General features: G+C 34.3%; 1 protein-coding gene across 3 annotated transcripts in view; it reads left to right on the top strand.

Moving 5' to 3' along the window:
- Positions 1–16,418, top strand: part of LOC131152612 (calcium-binding allergen Ole e 8-like) — a 29,645-nt gene extending 13,227 nt beyond the window's left edge. Inside the window, exon 2 of one of the 3 annotated variants that reach the window (XM_058104358.1) lies at positions 16,284–16,418. The gene's annotated coding sequence lies outside the window, so the exon portion shown is untranslated. Of the gene's footprint in view, positions 1–7,441; positions 7,915–16,283 lie in introns of those variants that run through there. The other 2 variants (XM_058104360.1, XM_058104359.1) reach the window with 2 other exon arrangements.
- The last annotated feature ends 228 nt before the right edge of the window (positions 16,419–16,646 follow it).

Genomic DNA, 16,646 nt, shown 5'->3' on the forward strand with positions numbered 1-16,646 from the left:
AATGATGCCTTAACTTCCTCCATGCTTATGGTTGATTTACCATGCAACAATGTTTGAACCAGGTGCTTATAATATTTAGGCAAAGAACATAATAGTATTAGGGTTTGATCCTCATCATCAGTCATAACATAAATATCGGCAAGATCCATTACTATTTTATTTAACTTATCAGCATGAGTTTCAATCAGCGTACCTTGTTTCATTTGTAAGGTATACAAGAGTCTCACCTAAATCCGAATTACACCAAGGTTCTCTTTCCCACACTCTACAATTGTAGCTTACACTATTTATAGAAGCCCTATGGCTAGCACTTGCTAGACATAAGCACTGTGGAACAAAATACGAGGCACTGTGACATGAAATTTATTTAATAAAAGCATTTCTGAGAATTTTCTCTAGGCCCTTCTAATATCCCATGAAGGTTCCTTAAATTTGTTCTAGGTAACATTAGGACTACAATAACACCTCAACAACCCATTAGTGAGGAGTTGCTTTCGTTGATTAATCAATTGTGCGAAAAATATCCCTTGAATAATTATTTTGTGCAAGAAAGCACATTTAAAAAAAAAAAGAATTAAGTGTCTTTTTTCTGAAAACTGTTTTTGAATTTTCTTGGTGTTCTGAGAGCTGCATAGTCTTTTCGGCCTTCGGAAATGTCAGTGCATTTTTATACCACAAAATCCATCACGGAAAGAAATGAATTAGCACACCAAATATGAAAAAGATTTTCTTTTTCCTAGATCCAAATTATCAAATTTCATACAAAACCTAAAAGCTCCACATTCACATTTGGGCACTAGCACTTGACCAGCAAGAATTGGTTGTATCCCTAAATTGATCTTTTTAGACAAACTGTTCATTTTTTTTTATAAATTATGCTGTAGCTTTGTAGCCAGTCATCATCACCCTTGGATCATTGTCACTGTCACCTCATTTATAGAACATTCTGATTGATGATTGTTGTGCAAATTGCTTTGGAATGTAAATGTAGGCTGTCTTGGGTTTGGAAGTTCTGTGTCAGTGCTCAGCATGAGAGCCACATCTGGCATGGTTGGCCTCTCTGCAGGATGGTCCTGAACACACAGAAGTCAAACATGAATGCACCTCATCACTTCTGATGGGGAGCATGAATCTGCAATTGCTAGATCCGTGAACTCTAGTCCCTTACATTTGTCCCAAAAGTGCCATACCTGAAACCATATTGCAATTTTCAGTATGAATTTAAAAGGCCATATGAGTGATTTGCTTGGGAGATGCACACTGAGGTGAGATTGATCACTTACGTCGCCAAGAGGGGTTTGGTATTTTTCATGATAATGGAACGTGGTGTTCTTCCTGCTGCTAACATTCTCTAACAGCAAGACCCCAAAGCTGATCACATCAGATTTCTCAGAAAAAATCCCTCCAATTGCATACTCTGGAGACATGTAGCCACTGCATTTGGGTGGAATATATTAATGATTAGGACTTGAATTTTGCGTAAATTTAACATTCCAGTTATTGGTTTTGGACTTTGTGAGGAATGATTGAATATATTCTGTTATCTTATATTTCAAATAAAAAACTGTTTTCAGAGACCTGAATAAGTAGGATTGATTTTCTTGCATGATGAAGGAAAGCACTGCCCTTTGTTGTGAAATGCGCTATTTCAAACTGTCCTCAAATGATTCCCAAACTCATTAAAGCTTGGGGGAGGAGTGGGGGGCCTGTGGGCAGAAGAAATTTCTTTAACATGATTAGTTGTTCTTGTACTTTAATCTGTTTGAAAGGAGAAAGAATACTTATATTTTTCCAACAACCCTCTGAGTATTTGCTAGACCCTAGATCTTGAGTCTCTCTGATTGTTTGTGGCAACCCAAAGTCTGAAATTTTGGGGTTCAAATCTGTCTAGGAGAATGTTTCCGGCCTTAAATCTCTATGAATAACCCTCAAACAAGAATCGCAATGGAGGTAAAGAAGTCCTCTAGCAATACCCTGACTAATGATGAAGCGTTTAGCTCAATCCAGTTGCTTTCTTTTGGTTGGATCTAGTGCATCAAATGTTAATATGAGCACAAGTCAGTTTAGAGTACATAAAAAATTTTTACATAAAAAATTTTTAGATGATGATAAGAAAGATCTAGCATGGATGCAAACTTAGAGTGCCTTATTTAAAAGTGATGATCAGTGATCCACGTTTCGGGTCAAAAATATTTTCAAAGACAGAAGATTAATCCTGAAGTAGTAGAACCAGAACTATAAAAATAAATCAAGTGAGAATGGAGGAGAAAAGTATCAAGACTTTGGTTGGACATGTACTCTTAAGTTAGCAACTTTTCTTCGCCTTCAATTGAGCATCCCAAGAGCTTCAAGAGACTCCTATGCTGGAGTTTGGGTATCAGTATTATCTCATTCTTGAACTCTTCTATGCCTTGTCTTGAGCTTCTTGAAAGCCTTTTGACTGCTATTTATTTTCCATCTTGCAGCTTTCCCTACCAAAAAATGAAGTCTCCAAATTTACTTGTGCTTGCATTTCTACCATTTTTTAGTTTATATTTTTTCGCTTCCATATTTTTAAGATACTTGGCTTATATACTGGGCCAAATCCTGTTTGCCCAAGTTTGTTTGTCATGCTGAAGTTATTGGTGGCATCTAATATGCAGCCAAAATCAAACATTGGTAGCTCTGACAAGTCATGCTCTTTATGTTGTTTTGCCAGCAATTTCCTTGCAAGATGTCGCTTGAAAGGTCCATTAGAGCAGCCAAATTTAATTCACCGTGGGTTTTCTTTATCCTCCCTGGTTTTTAGAATTAAGCACATAAAATAACTTATGAATCAGTTCACCTATATTCAATGCTTTCAAACCTTGCCAAAGCCTTCAGGCATAGGGCTCCCTTCACCTCCCAGTGCACATGATGTAAATAACAACAACAATAAGAAGAACAATAGAGGAGTAAAAAAAATGAAAGGAATGTCTTCGATCCTATTTTCTGATCCTCATTCCAACTGACAGGAATGATTCCTCAGTAGGAACTGAATTCCTTGATCCTCATTCAATTCCGTTGCAGTTAAAGTTCTCTCAATGGTCTACTTTTGTTACTATTGCTAGTAGTTAGTATTGATCTGTTCATAGGGAGCCACTCCAGGGAGAAAGAGAGAACAGTAGAGGCACAAATAATGAGAACTTTTGCTCTCTTTCTTACCCCATTGTTTATCTTTTCATCTCCATACTCCATACGCTGCTGCGCCCAAGATGATGATAACAGGAATAGCTGCATGGCTGAAGATGAATTTTGGTGTGTGCTTATCTTCACCTGATTTTTCTAATATAAAAAAGGGCAAATAAAAATTTAAATTTTCTTGGTCCAAATAGTTAGTTTGCCCGTCTACATTGGAGAAGTGCAAAATAACTAATAATCACCTAGTTCTGAATATACAAGGCAGACAAAAAAATCGTCCTCACTGAAGGGATACTCTTGAATATCTACAAGATCTCCACTCCAAATCATGCATCCCATTGTGCTTACATATGTATAAGCCATGCAAGAACAGTTACTCGAGCACCTATGTTGGCATTCTTCTGCATACAGATTGCTTACATATACAGAATAATCTGGCAGCTTCGCCCATCCATCTTCCAAAATTCATCTTTTCTTCCTTACCATATCTGCAATCCTCTGTTCATGTTCTTCTCACAAAATAGCTCAGTTTGCTTCACCTACCCACCTGTCAATTTCCCTTGTTCATTTCCTCCTGTGATTTTGGTATGAAACCTTTCAAACACATACAAATGGGAAACTCAAATTCATTATAAACCCCAAAAGGTCTAGACTCCATAGAGGTCACAGGCACTCCTTGCCTTTGATTCCCTCTCCCAAAATCTATCTTCTCTTCTTCCCCATATCTGTGATATACTGTTCATGTTCCTTTCATAAAATTGCTCAGTTTGCCTTAACACACCGACCTGTCCAATTTCTCTTGTTCCATTCCTCCTGTGACTTTGGTATAAAGCTGTTCAAACACCTACAAATTGGAGATTTAGATTCATTGCAATCCCCAAAAGGTCCACAGGCTCCATAGAGGTCAATGGCACTCTTTGACATCTCCCAACAACCATCCATTGTTCCTTGCTTCCTTCCCAATCTGAATTCTTCAGAGATCCTCTGGGTGCTGTGACCATATCTGTTTCATCAATGAATCTGGATCTGTACCATCGCTTCCAAGTGACAGCTTGGACTGGTACCTGTGGTGCAATTCCAGTATCAAATTCTCCAGGTGATGGATCATCTTCACTTTTCCACGAAGTTGAGAAGCATTCTACTCCGGTTTTGGTGTTCACCCCTGCCATCATTCCCAGAAGGAAACTATCACAAGGATAATTAAATCTTTCCCACAAAATATCCTTAGTGATACTCTGGACCAAGTTTCCACTGTCTAGGAGCTCTGCAAATGAATTATTGGATATGGCAGAGACATTGGTGGTAGTGAGTTGATTCTCGTCTACAAGCTGTAAATTGCCATTGTTGCCAAATGTTAAAGAGTTGCCAAAGAGTCTGTGACTTAAGTGGTTTCTCTTGGTTTGCCTCCACACAATTGTAGGCTTGGTAATATTCTTATGCCATATACCAATGTATTGTTTACCAGAAACAGCAGGACAGAAGAAGCCTAGTTCAAAGATTTTCGTGGGAGACATTTGTTGGGATGGACTCATGGAATGCATGGCTCCACAATATTTTGATGGAACCAAGTGGTACAAAGAGGAATGCCATTGAAATGAATGCACTAGGAATGGGTGATACACCCATTTGCCTCAATAGGGTTGATGCCATTCAACAAGGATCAAACGATGGCAGCTTGTATATATCAGTGGTTAGAGGTGGTCATCAAAGTGTTTACCTTCCAGTTTGGGCAGCTTGCATTAATTTCTTTTCTCTTTTAGGTGAAAGACAGCATCAGGATACACGCTATGGTTGACCTCATAAACTATTTTGTCACTGTGCACACAAACAACTCTTCTGCTTTCAAACCCAACATATAGAAATTTCCTTGAAACCTCCCGCCCAGCCCCTTAGAAAGGCAAAAAAGAAATCCTCTTTTTGATTGTTGAGAGTGTTTTCATCATTAAATGTAATGCTAAGCACTTTTATTTCTCACCTGGAAGTCAAAGAAGTTTCCAGGAAAGAGAAAAAGGAAATTCCTGGGAAAATTTTTGTCTGTAGTGAAAATAGGAAAGAGTGTCCAATTCATGAGCTGGGATTAATGGATACAGAAAGAAAGTGGTGCAAAAACTATTGGTCAATGTAGATGAAGTACATAATTCTCGATGAAAATGTATAATATTAACATCTCGATTTGTCTACATTATCATCTAACCTAAACTCTTGGATAAGCTCCATGACTGTAATTATGCACGGGTTTGTAAACATGTTAAAATTTTAATAGAATATCTACATGTAGCCAGAAATTTCAAGGAAGCAAGATAGACGCATGAATGTCTACATGTAGTTTAAAATTTTAATAGAATATCTACATGTAGCCAGAAATTTCAAGGAAGCAAGAAAGACACATGAACGTTTTTATCTTTTGTGGGAGAACTGCACATTTAAAATTGAGGGTTCAATGCATACTTCCTAAGAAACGAGCGGTACAGTGTTTAAATTCTGATCCGCAATTTGAAATTTAGCGTGTTGCATGTGGGTTCATTTTTTGTTAAGATTAAATCTTGAATCATGTGCTCTGCGACCTTTATGACTTTATTTTTCGGCTCTGAATGTTGAGCAATTTTGTGAAGTATAATGCTCTTTGGTTGTTCATTCTACTATTCTCATTTCCTCGTTTGTTTAAGTATGTTAAAGTGATGTGGCCGGAATATTGACATTCTTGAATCGTATTATATGAACCCATTCCCATGTGAATCGTATTCTTCAAATTAAATTGTCCTTGTTATTTTAACTTTTGAAAAAAAAAAGACTAATATAATATAATCACCCTCTATCATTATATTTAAAATAAAAAGTTAATAAAATAAAAGAGAAAATTATAAATCATTATAAAAATTAATTATTTTTTAATTCGAGAATGTATAAAATTTTAATTAAAGATATTAACTATAAGTTTTAATTAAAAACTTAATTAATTTTTAATCAGAAAGTAAATCAATTTTCAATGAAAAATTTTAATTAGAAAATATTAAAGTGCAAATTAAAAATATCAATAAAAAATTTAATTAGTTTTAATCAGATAATATTTAGAATGTCTACTAAAAGTGTTTAATGTTTATGTTGATTAATATTCATTTGTTTTATAAAATAAATTGTTTTAAAAAAACTAATATATAAGTTAATATTTATACATTTTATTGCCTTCAATATTAATTTTTTACAAAAAAAAAAATAATATTAATTTTATTTAATAAATTATAAATGTTGATTAAAATTTTAATTAACATAAATAGTAACACTTTTCATAGTCATTTTAAATATTATCTAATTAAAAATCAATTAAATTATCTAAAGAATCTTTGTAATTAACATTCTTAATATCCAATTAGTGCATTAATTAATAGTTTATGTTAATTAATATTTTTAATTGCCATTTTAATATTTTATAATTGAAATTTTAATTAAAACTTTATAATTAATATCTTTAATTAGCATTATATATATATATATATATATATTATAATTAAAATAATTAATATTTATGCTAATCTAAATTTTTACTCTAAACTTATTAATAATTATTATTTTGAATATAATAATAGAGTGTAATTATATTATATTATAGGGACATAATTATCTAAAATTTAAAATAGTGCGGGCAATTTGGTCCAAAAAGTAGGATTTTCATGAAACTTACTCATTGGAGAAGGTGTGGATAGGATGCCCATGTGTCATGAGAATTCTTTCATTCTCCATAATAATGTGAATGTCCACCACTTTAGATTCCAAACACCATGAGCATCATTCCTAAGAATCTTGAAAGATGTGGTGAAACAAATGCCCTCCTAGGTTCCACATGCTGTGGGCATCACATTCCTGAAAATATGGAAAGATGGGAAACAAATGACCTCTTAGTGTCACTTAGAAACTTGTTTTATAATGACAACTCATTTTTTCTTAAGGCTTTCTATGAACCAACCACAATCTTAGTTTCATGATTTCTTTACTTATGCATTGTTTTCGTCGTCATCATCATTATTGATGTTGTTGTTGTTGTTGTTGTTGTTATTATTATTAGAATTTGGGTGAGTCTTTGCATGGGCTTGATATATATGAGTGAGTACCAACTTGACCAAAAACTTAAATCTATTAGGTATTAGGTCTAACCATGTATATCCACACCATCTTCCACTATAAGTTTTTGTTGAGTTATGACTCATATTCAGATGGGTTATCCACTCGAAGTCTCTAACTAATTCTTCCACCAAATCTTTCTTTCATCATCTCCTAAACCACGCAGATTTTTTCTTTAGGAGCCACATTATTTGGAAGGATAGAGTTCTCTTCAAGATTCAGACTTTATCAGAACTTTGACTTCAAACAGGATTGAAATACAGTTTGTTCCAGATTAGAAGGCCGTACAAGACTCTCAATCCTGACATGTGCATGATTTTCTGCGAGTCCAATGAAGAACTAGTGCTCAACCCTTCATACATTGAATAAAGTGCCCTTTTTGTTTTGGTGAAGATTGGTGCCATATGGAACTCTGGGCAATTTTTGCTTGTTAGATATTGGGCGCCGCTAGGAAGTGCAATGAAGAGTCCATTTATCAATTATATTTTTATACACCATTCTAAAGTATGTTGTCTCTTTATCATCTTGTTTTCCTTTGTATCTTTGTTTCCCTTTATGCTGATACATTGCTTTCTTACCTTTTTCTATCATGGTAGACCTCCTCTTATAAACCAAGTGAAGGGTGGAGCATTTTTATCATACATCCTTAGCATGTCATATGTGGACTTAATGAAAAATCAACTTTACCCCACAAAAAATCATTTACACTTTCTCCCTTACAAGGATTTAGTTGGAATGCAGCTCTTATGGCAAGCATAGACACAAGCCTGTTTCTAAAAGAAATTAGCTAGGGAGAAGATAGAGAAATTTTTGTGAATTTCATAGTAGCAGATAAAAATTTGATCTTCTGGTTTGAGCAAACAAGAATATCCATGTCCCATCTTGAGTCCTACTGGTTATGTAAATTATTTTTTTGTCATACTACAATTTAGGAGAATATCCTTAAAGCATTATGTAAATTGGAAGACCTAATAATTATGGTAAGTCTCTCACACTATTTATAATATATGCCAAGCACATCACAATGACCATAATACCTTCACCAATTGTTAGTTACTAACATAGGTAACCTACTAAATAACTAATAATCTATAACACTCCCCTCAACCTAGAGCATAGATATCATACCTCCTAATTTGTTACAAACCTATTTAACCAAACTACCTAAAATTTTAGTTGACACATTGATTAGCGAGTTGGTGTTCGGATTTGACATGATTGGTTACTGTGAGCTCCTACACAACTTTCTCTAGAACAAAATGATAGTCAACTTCATGGAAGATTAGATTGGAGGCAAAGTGAAAAGCATATTGGTTATCACACATATTCTATTAGGCTGAGAATATGGAAAACTATGTTCTTCCCATATGTTTTTCAGCCAAATCAATTCATACGTAGTGTGTGCCATGGCCCTATATTCAAACTATTAGGTCACTACAATTTTTATTTCTTACTCTTCCAAGATTCTAGGTCACCACCAACAAACATACAATACCCTGTTAAGGAACATAGGTTTTGTTAAAGCTAGAATACAAGTGTGACCCCAATCCTAATACAAGAAGCCTCTTCCTGATGCACCTTTAAAATATTGCAAGATACGAACGATAGCATCTTGTGGTAAATTCAAGGTGTATCTAAAAACTGGCTCACTACACTTGCTGCAAAAAGATATGTTTGGTCATGTGATTGTAAAGTAGTTTAACTGTACAACAAGCCTCTAGCACATCACCTATGTTTGTACATAGGTGTATCATTACAATGCCCATGCTTATAAAAAAGGTCTAGAACATACGTCCTTTATCACAAGATGGTTTCCATGCCAAATCTAGATACTTCTACACACAAAAAGACAGACACAGACACACACATATATATCCAATAAGGATTTTAACAAACCCAAATCTTTAGTATCAAAGTTAAACCATTTTAGACTTTGGATACCTTCTCAGTAATCACAATGTCATCTGCATAAACAATTAGAAAAATCCTACCAGCGATAATATGATAATAGAATACAGAGTGATATGCTAGCTAGACATTGTTAAAGGCCAAATTACTCTAGCAAAACAGTAGTGAACCTACCAAACACATGCTTTCGGATATTGATTTAGACCATATAAAGATGTTTTAGACAACATACGTGGTCATGACTCCTCTTAAGCAAAAAACTTAGGTGGTTGCTCCATCTAGACCCCCTCCTAAAGATTCCATGTAAGAAGACATTCTTCACATATAACTAATGCCAATAATAGATGATGGCTAAGGAGATTAAAACGATCTGAGGTAAGTTTGGTAATTGGTAAGAAAGTGTCAGAACATTCTAAACCATATACTTGAGTATATCCTTTAGCCCTAAGACAGACCTTTAGATAAGCTATAGAACCATCAAGTTTGATCTTTGTAGTATCCACCCAACAACAGTTAACCACATACTTGTTAGTAGGAAGAGGTACTTGTTTCCAAGTGTTACCATTCTATAACACACGTCTCAACTACTCATTCCTCTATATAGAATGAGATAAGACCTTAGAGATAGACATAGGAAGAGTAATGGTCTGACAGAATACTGAGAAAACAATAATATGAAGATGACAAGAAATCATAGCAAATGTGTGTGTGAGAGAGAGAGTGTGTGTGTGTGTGTGTTTGTGTATTAGATGTTGGATACCAGTGCATTTACCTTTCCAAACAACATAGAAAGATCAGTATCTTAGGAAATAGGATCACCAAGTGAGGGAACAAAAAGGCAAAGAAGTAGAAGTTGGAGGAGAGGAGGCTCTCCTCCCTTGCATTGTGGTATATGCTTGCAAATCATAATAGTCTTGACAATGAGGAGTTAAAATGGATGAAGATGCAAGATAGTGTTGGAATTGGTGTATTCTCAAGAGGGAGGGTGAATTGGATCTTTAAAGTTTTTCTCATTTAGGTCAAATAGCCAGCAGCAGTATTTCACAAACCTAGGGTCAATCGAGAGCATATATAAAATAAACTAATAAATACAACTGAATTAAATTTGCACAAGTAAATCAACCAAGCATGCACAGTATAGTAGAGCGATTAAAGTAAAGATAACACCAGATATGTTATCGAGGTTCGAAAAACGTGTCTACGTCCCCGCCTCGGCTCGCAAGCCGAAGGATTCCACTACAGCTCACTTAACAAGTAGAGCGGCACTGGTTACAACCAAACCAAATTATTAGGGTTGACCTCAACCTTTACATACAATCCTTCCGGGTTAGATTATCACCCCTTTAGGCCACATCTGGAATACAACAAATAATCAATGCAAATTTCGTGTTCAAAAATACGTGCTTCTCCAATAAGCAGATTTGTACCAGTATGACCAATGCTTTTCAAAATGATAAGTTCTATAAGCTCAGTGAAGACAATATTACAACTTTCAAGATAATGTCAGTGTGACAATCAAAGTGTGAGAGTGTATTATGATAATATCTTTGAAACTATATATATATATATCAACCACAAATAGGGTTTTAAAGATTTCAAAAGTATAATCAAATATCTCAAAAAGATTTCTAGAAACTCAAGTACAAGAGATATTTAGAACATAAGCTTGTCAAAAATTAATTTCTTCAAAGAAAACACAAGACAAGCTCACGAGTCTTGCAATAAAAATGTAAAGACTCACAAGTTAATAAGTTTCCCCACAAAATGAATTTATGAATTAAATCTATGGGGAAAAACTTTTGAGCTTAACTCAATAAAATCAACAAGCAATCACAACAATGAGTGTATAAGCTTGTATAGGAAGTGTAGGATACCTCACAATACTCTCACTAAATATGATTTTTCAAGGGAATGAGTAAAGGAGGAGTATTTAGGCTTGTATGTGAAGGAAAAACACTAGAGAATTCAGAGAGAAATTTTCTTAATCAAATCTTTAATTGATTGTTAATCTTTGCAAATGGGAGCATATATGTGGCCTTCACTCAAAAAGTAACCGTTTGGACACATAGAGGATAATTAAAATTGTTTTAAAACATTTTAACCTTAATTAACCCGAGTTACCGTAGTTAAAAATATGGTAACCCAAGAGTTTCGGTCGCCCGAAGCTTAGGGTTGGTCACCCGAACACTCACAGTTGGAAAAGTTGAATTTTCAACTTCGGGTGCCCGAGGGCGGGTTTAGGTGGCTAAACCAAGGCGATTTTCCAAATGCTCGAGCTTCGGTCGCCTGGTTCATAGTTCAGTCTGCCGAATTTCTCATTTCGGTCGCTTGAGGTATATTTGAACGTAATGTTCGGGCACGCGGGGAAGGTGAAAAAGTTGGTATTCATGGTTCGGTCGACCGTGAAGGTTTAGTTCAACTTCGGTTAGGTTGCCCAAGCCAAGTCATCTATTTTGACTTTTCACTCATTTGGTCGACTGAGGCGTCTTCAATGCACAAGTTTCGGTCGCCTTGAGTCCTTTCAAACTTAACAACTAGGTCCTGTTTTTGAAAAAAGTTTCCCCTGTTTGCATGATTATGATTTGTAGAATAGAGGGAATTTTTCCAAGTGATTGTGTAGGGACCTAGGGTCAATCTAAGGTCTTTGAGCTTATAGTTCCTACCATGCATGTCATGCATTAATTATTACAGACCTTTGATTATTATTACAGACCCAATCAAAATAAAAATGCATTTACAATTTAAACAGTCTTCTTCTTCTTCTTTGCTCGTTCATGGAATGCGCCAGATACATATGATCTTGGTTTTTCTTCTGGCTTCCAAATCCTTTGATTTTATGTGTGCTGAAATTTATACCTGTTCACATACTTAACATACATAAGATACTGGTGTTTTGTCAGCATCAAAACAGAGATCGGACTCAAAAAGTAAATAATACCTGTTCACATACTTAAACATACATAAGATACTAGTGTTTTGTCAGCATCAAAATAGATATCGGACTCAAAAAGTCAGCAATAAGGACTGGGCAGAGAAAGTAAGGTAGAATTTGGAAGGCTAGGTAGAGGAAGACTCATCAAGTTTGGTAAGACTCAAGGAATTATAATAGCATGGTGTAGACTCAAAGAAGGCAACATCAGCACAAACCAAAAAAATGATGTGAAGTAGGCTGTAGCATCGCTATCCCTTTTGAGTGCAAAAGTAGCCTATAAAAATATATTCAATGGTGTTAGGATTCAACTTATGCATTTTGGACATAATTGATGGACAAATGATGACCGTAGATATACAAGGTAGAAGTGAGAACAAAGAGCCCGTTGGAAAACAAAATTTGGTATCTTAGTACCAAGGAAAGGAAGACATTCTATTAATAAGAGAGCAAGTAATGAGCACACATCACCCCAAAAAAACTTTCGAAATATTTTTTGATATAATAGGATGAGTGGCTTTGTTAACATGTTTATTTTTTTTTCACTTTGCGAATCCACTTTCGTAGGGAGTGTAGGCTCAATATTATTGGTGGATTATACTAAAATTAATCCTATAGGTAATGAATTGGGTATTGAAGTACTCCTTGGCATTATTATCACAAAGTGTTGTGACAAGTATATCAATTGATTCCTTATTTCATAACTGAAAGCACCAAATATATTGAATAACTTGGAATGATCTCTCCTTAAAAAAAGTCAAGTCATCAGAGTAGCTATCGAAAAATGTAACAAAATATCTAAACCCCAACTTTGATGTGACACAACTAGGACCCTAAAACATTGGAATGAACTAACATGAAGAAGGCTTGCCACCCATTTATGGAGTTGGCAAGCAACCTAAAAACAAAGGTGCTTTGTTAACTTACGAGACTCATGCTCAGGAATTTATAATAGGGGCTAACTATTTTGATTTTTCTAACAAAAGATTACTGATTGATAGTGGACTTCAAGTGGAGTGCAACAGCAATGCGCAACCGTCCAAGCAATAGAAGGAGAGAGTGACTTAGAGTAGCAAAGTCCACCAACCTTATGTCATTTTCCTATTCCCCCTAACTATAGTAGATAGGTAACTCGAGGTAGCTTTTTAGAATACTAGAGGAAAAACAAAAAGTAGTTATACTTATCATATGGTTAGGGTCAATAAAATTGATGGCCCAAGGAATATGCGAGAGATACTGAATGAGATGCAAGCTGTAGGATTACCTTTTGTGCTAAAGATGTTATGTGATAACATGCTTGTTGTCAAGTGTTGGATACCTTGATGAAACTTGAATGTTCCTCCTCGGAGACGCATATGGTGCATTGTTTGCCAATGGTTGAACAAGTAGCTGTGAAATTTGTGGGGACTGATGAAGGGGAACATACGTTTGGGGTTGATGGACTCTGTCCTAGCACCCACAAAACCAATCAATGAACAAGATAGAAAACATGGGAACAAAACACAAACACAATGATGTAGAACTACTACAGCCCTCACATATGACAAACAACCTCCAACGACATTAACTAAGTCTTATGAGTGAAGACCTTAAAAGATTAGTGGGATCTAACTATTTTTGTAAAGTGATTTGAGGATTTGCGCCAGTTAACAGGAGGTATCTTTTAAAGGGATATTGTGATCCCTAACGATTAGAATAATAACCAACTAAGAATATGTATAAGTAGCCATGCAATATAGGCGTTAATAAAGGCTCGGCAAATAGAATCTAAAGCTAATTGACTATCAATTTGATCTTTGTGCCTCTTTTTATCTGTCTTCCTCTCTTTTTCCTAATATCTCCAACCTTTCTCCTAGACTCTCTTATTTAGTCCCTACCCATTCTAATTAAGTCCATTCACCTCTATTTATATGTATTTTTTTTACCATCCTGTGACTTCTATGTTTTAGGATTCTAATTACTTCTTTCCTAACTTCGCAAGGCATTTCTAGCATTATAGGGTACTCCATACCTCTTAGGTAGATAGGCATAAAACCCCAAAATTCAACATCTCCATATCACCTTTGCGAGCTTAATCTAAAGTATTACAACTGCCATATCAGCATCATCCACCAGAAGTAGATTAATTTTCATCAACTAGTAACTCTTAACACATTTAAAAAGTACCTTGAATTTAAAAAACAATATTTAAAATTTGTAAAAAACTAAAACCCAAACACTAACAACTTGTTTGATTAATAATTGTAAAACTAAAACAAGTTGAATATGTGATGGTGCAAATGCTCATTTTTGTCCTTGAATCAAATAAAAATTGAAAATTTATGATGAAGATTATAAAAGTGCAAAAGAATAAAAATTTAAAATATTTATAATAAAGTATTATTATAATTATTTTACTTATCATATTTTATAATTCACTTTACAAGAACAATATAGTATCTGACAATTGAAAGATAGTTAGAAAGTTTTCTTCAATGGCTTTTATTATTTTAAAAAAAAATTGAAACATTTTATTGATATTTTTATTTTAATTATATTTTAAATTTATGGTATTTAATTTTAATTTTAATTAGAAATTATGTATAATATGAATGCTTTACTTTATAAAATATATTTAGAAATGTTAAAATATTCTGAAATTAATGTATCTAAATAATTAAAAATCATAAAAATATAATTTTACATTAACAATACAACCAAACGCATTTTATAATTCATTTCTTTAGTGTAGAGAAATGAAAACAGAAATAAGAAGGGCACTTGAAATATAGCAATAGGCCTTCTTTGTTCCTTCATCTACGCTCCAGCCTTCGACCCCACAAATCATAGAGTAAGGTCGCCATCCCAAAAATCTCCTTTTGACTCCATGGGCTAGATTCATCGTCTCTGCTTGTTTTCCCTCAAAGTGTTTGATCTCTTCGCATGGAAACTCCCTAGCCTGAACCCATAGTCATCACCGCCATCATCAGTGTAGAATGGATCAGAGCTTAACAGTAAGAAAAGGAAAAGAGAGTCCGACTAGCGACTGAAAACAATACAAAGAAAATCGTAACATAGAGACAAGAATGTGATAATTTACAGTAGCCAAAAGTAATAGAAGTGGCGATAAATTTGTGCATAGTAACCCAAACACGAAAATTAAGGGCATGTTAATCAATTTTTCCTAAAAGCAGCAAAGCTTAATGATTAAATAAGCAACAAAGAAAGATTAGAAGATAGCTAAAAGAGAATTTATATTGTTTGTTCATGCTTGAAATTGTTAAAAATAAAGAAGCAAACATGCCATGAAAAATATATAATAGAAATCCCTGAAAAGATGTAGAGTATGTATGTACACATACACACACACACACACACACACACACACATATGCTCTAACAAAGAAGAAAAAGAGATTAATATACGTAAAATTAAGCCAAAAAAAAGAAGTTATATTAAAGCATGTAAAATTAAACAAAAAATGAATGGTCATAAATTGCCAAAAAAAATCAAAATAAATTTTATTCTAAGCGATATGTATGAATTAGAGCAAAATGTCTTTAATAAACAAAAATGTAGTATCATTTTAACTTTCATATGCAAGGGATGAGAGTAGATAATTACCTGTTCGGTTCCAACTTGAATAGGGTTTTATGTGATGATAAATGGGTTAGTGAAATTTTCTTGATTTTTGATTCCCATTGAGTCTGGCATGGAGAGAGAGAGAGACTTTAAATTATTCAAATAATATTTTAGAAACTTAAAATTACGGAAATTTAGGATTCTAGAGAGAGAGAGAGAGAGAGAGAATTTTGTGCATGTAGCATAAATTTGTGTTTAATGTGAGGATGTGGCATGTGGGTTTGATTTGGATTTGGTTTTAGGGATTCAAGGTTCAAATGAGTTCAATTCAAGATATTAAAGTTCAGCTGAGCATCAATTTCCGTATTTGGAGCCTAATTTGACCTTAATTTTGGAATTAAATGTCCATTAGACTCAAATTTTGAAAAGACTGAGGTTCATTTGGGTTTCAATTAGAAGATTAAAGCCTAATTGAGACTCAATTTGAAAAGATGGGTTAAATTTAGTGGAATTGAAGTAATTCTGTGACTAAGTTTGATGTTTGTGCTAACTTTTTTTATTTTATGTTTTGTTTTCAAACCTAATTTGATGGATTTGGTATGTTTTGCAGGTGGGCTGGCCATAAAGATAGAATTTGAAGATTGTTGTATCTTGTTTACCGTCAGTTTTATGATGTTAAGAATGAATGTGGATATTTTATGTTGCGAAGTTTTAATTTGAGAAGGTGGAGATGTGGTGCAGCCAAGTAGTGAATGAACCCTTTTAATTTTTATTTTGCTGAGAGATGGGAGGAAAATATGGATAAGGACATAAGATCGAGAGAAAACTCCACCTAATGAGGACATCTTCCAAAATTTGCCCTAAGGGACACTTGAAAATCTAGTAAGTTAGGAGGTAAAGAGTTGGAGAATAAGGTGGAGAGAGATTGAATATGCAAGGACCCTAAATAGGTGAAAGAAACACTTCGAGATGG

The sequence above is a fragment of the Malania oleifera genome, chromosome 4, assembly GCF_029873635.1.
Source record: "Malania oleifera isolate guangnan ecotype guangnan chromosome 4, ASM2987363v1, whole genome shotgun sequence".
Taxonomy (NCBI): Eukaryota; Viridiplantae; Streptophyta; class Magnoliopsida; order Santalales; family Ximeniaceae; genus Malania; species Malania oleifera.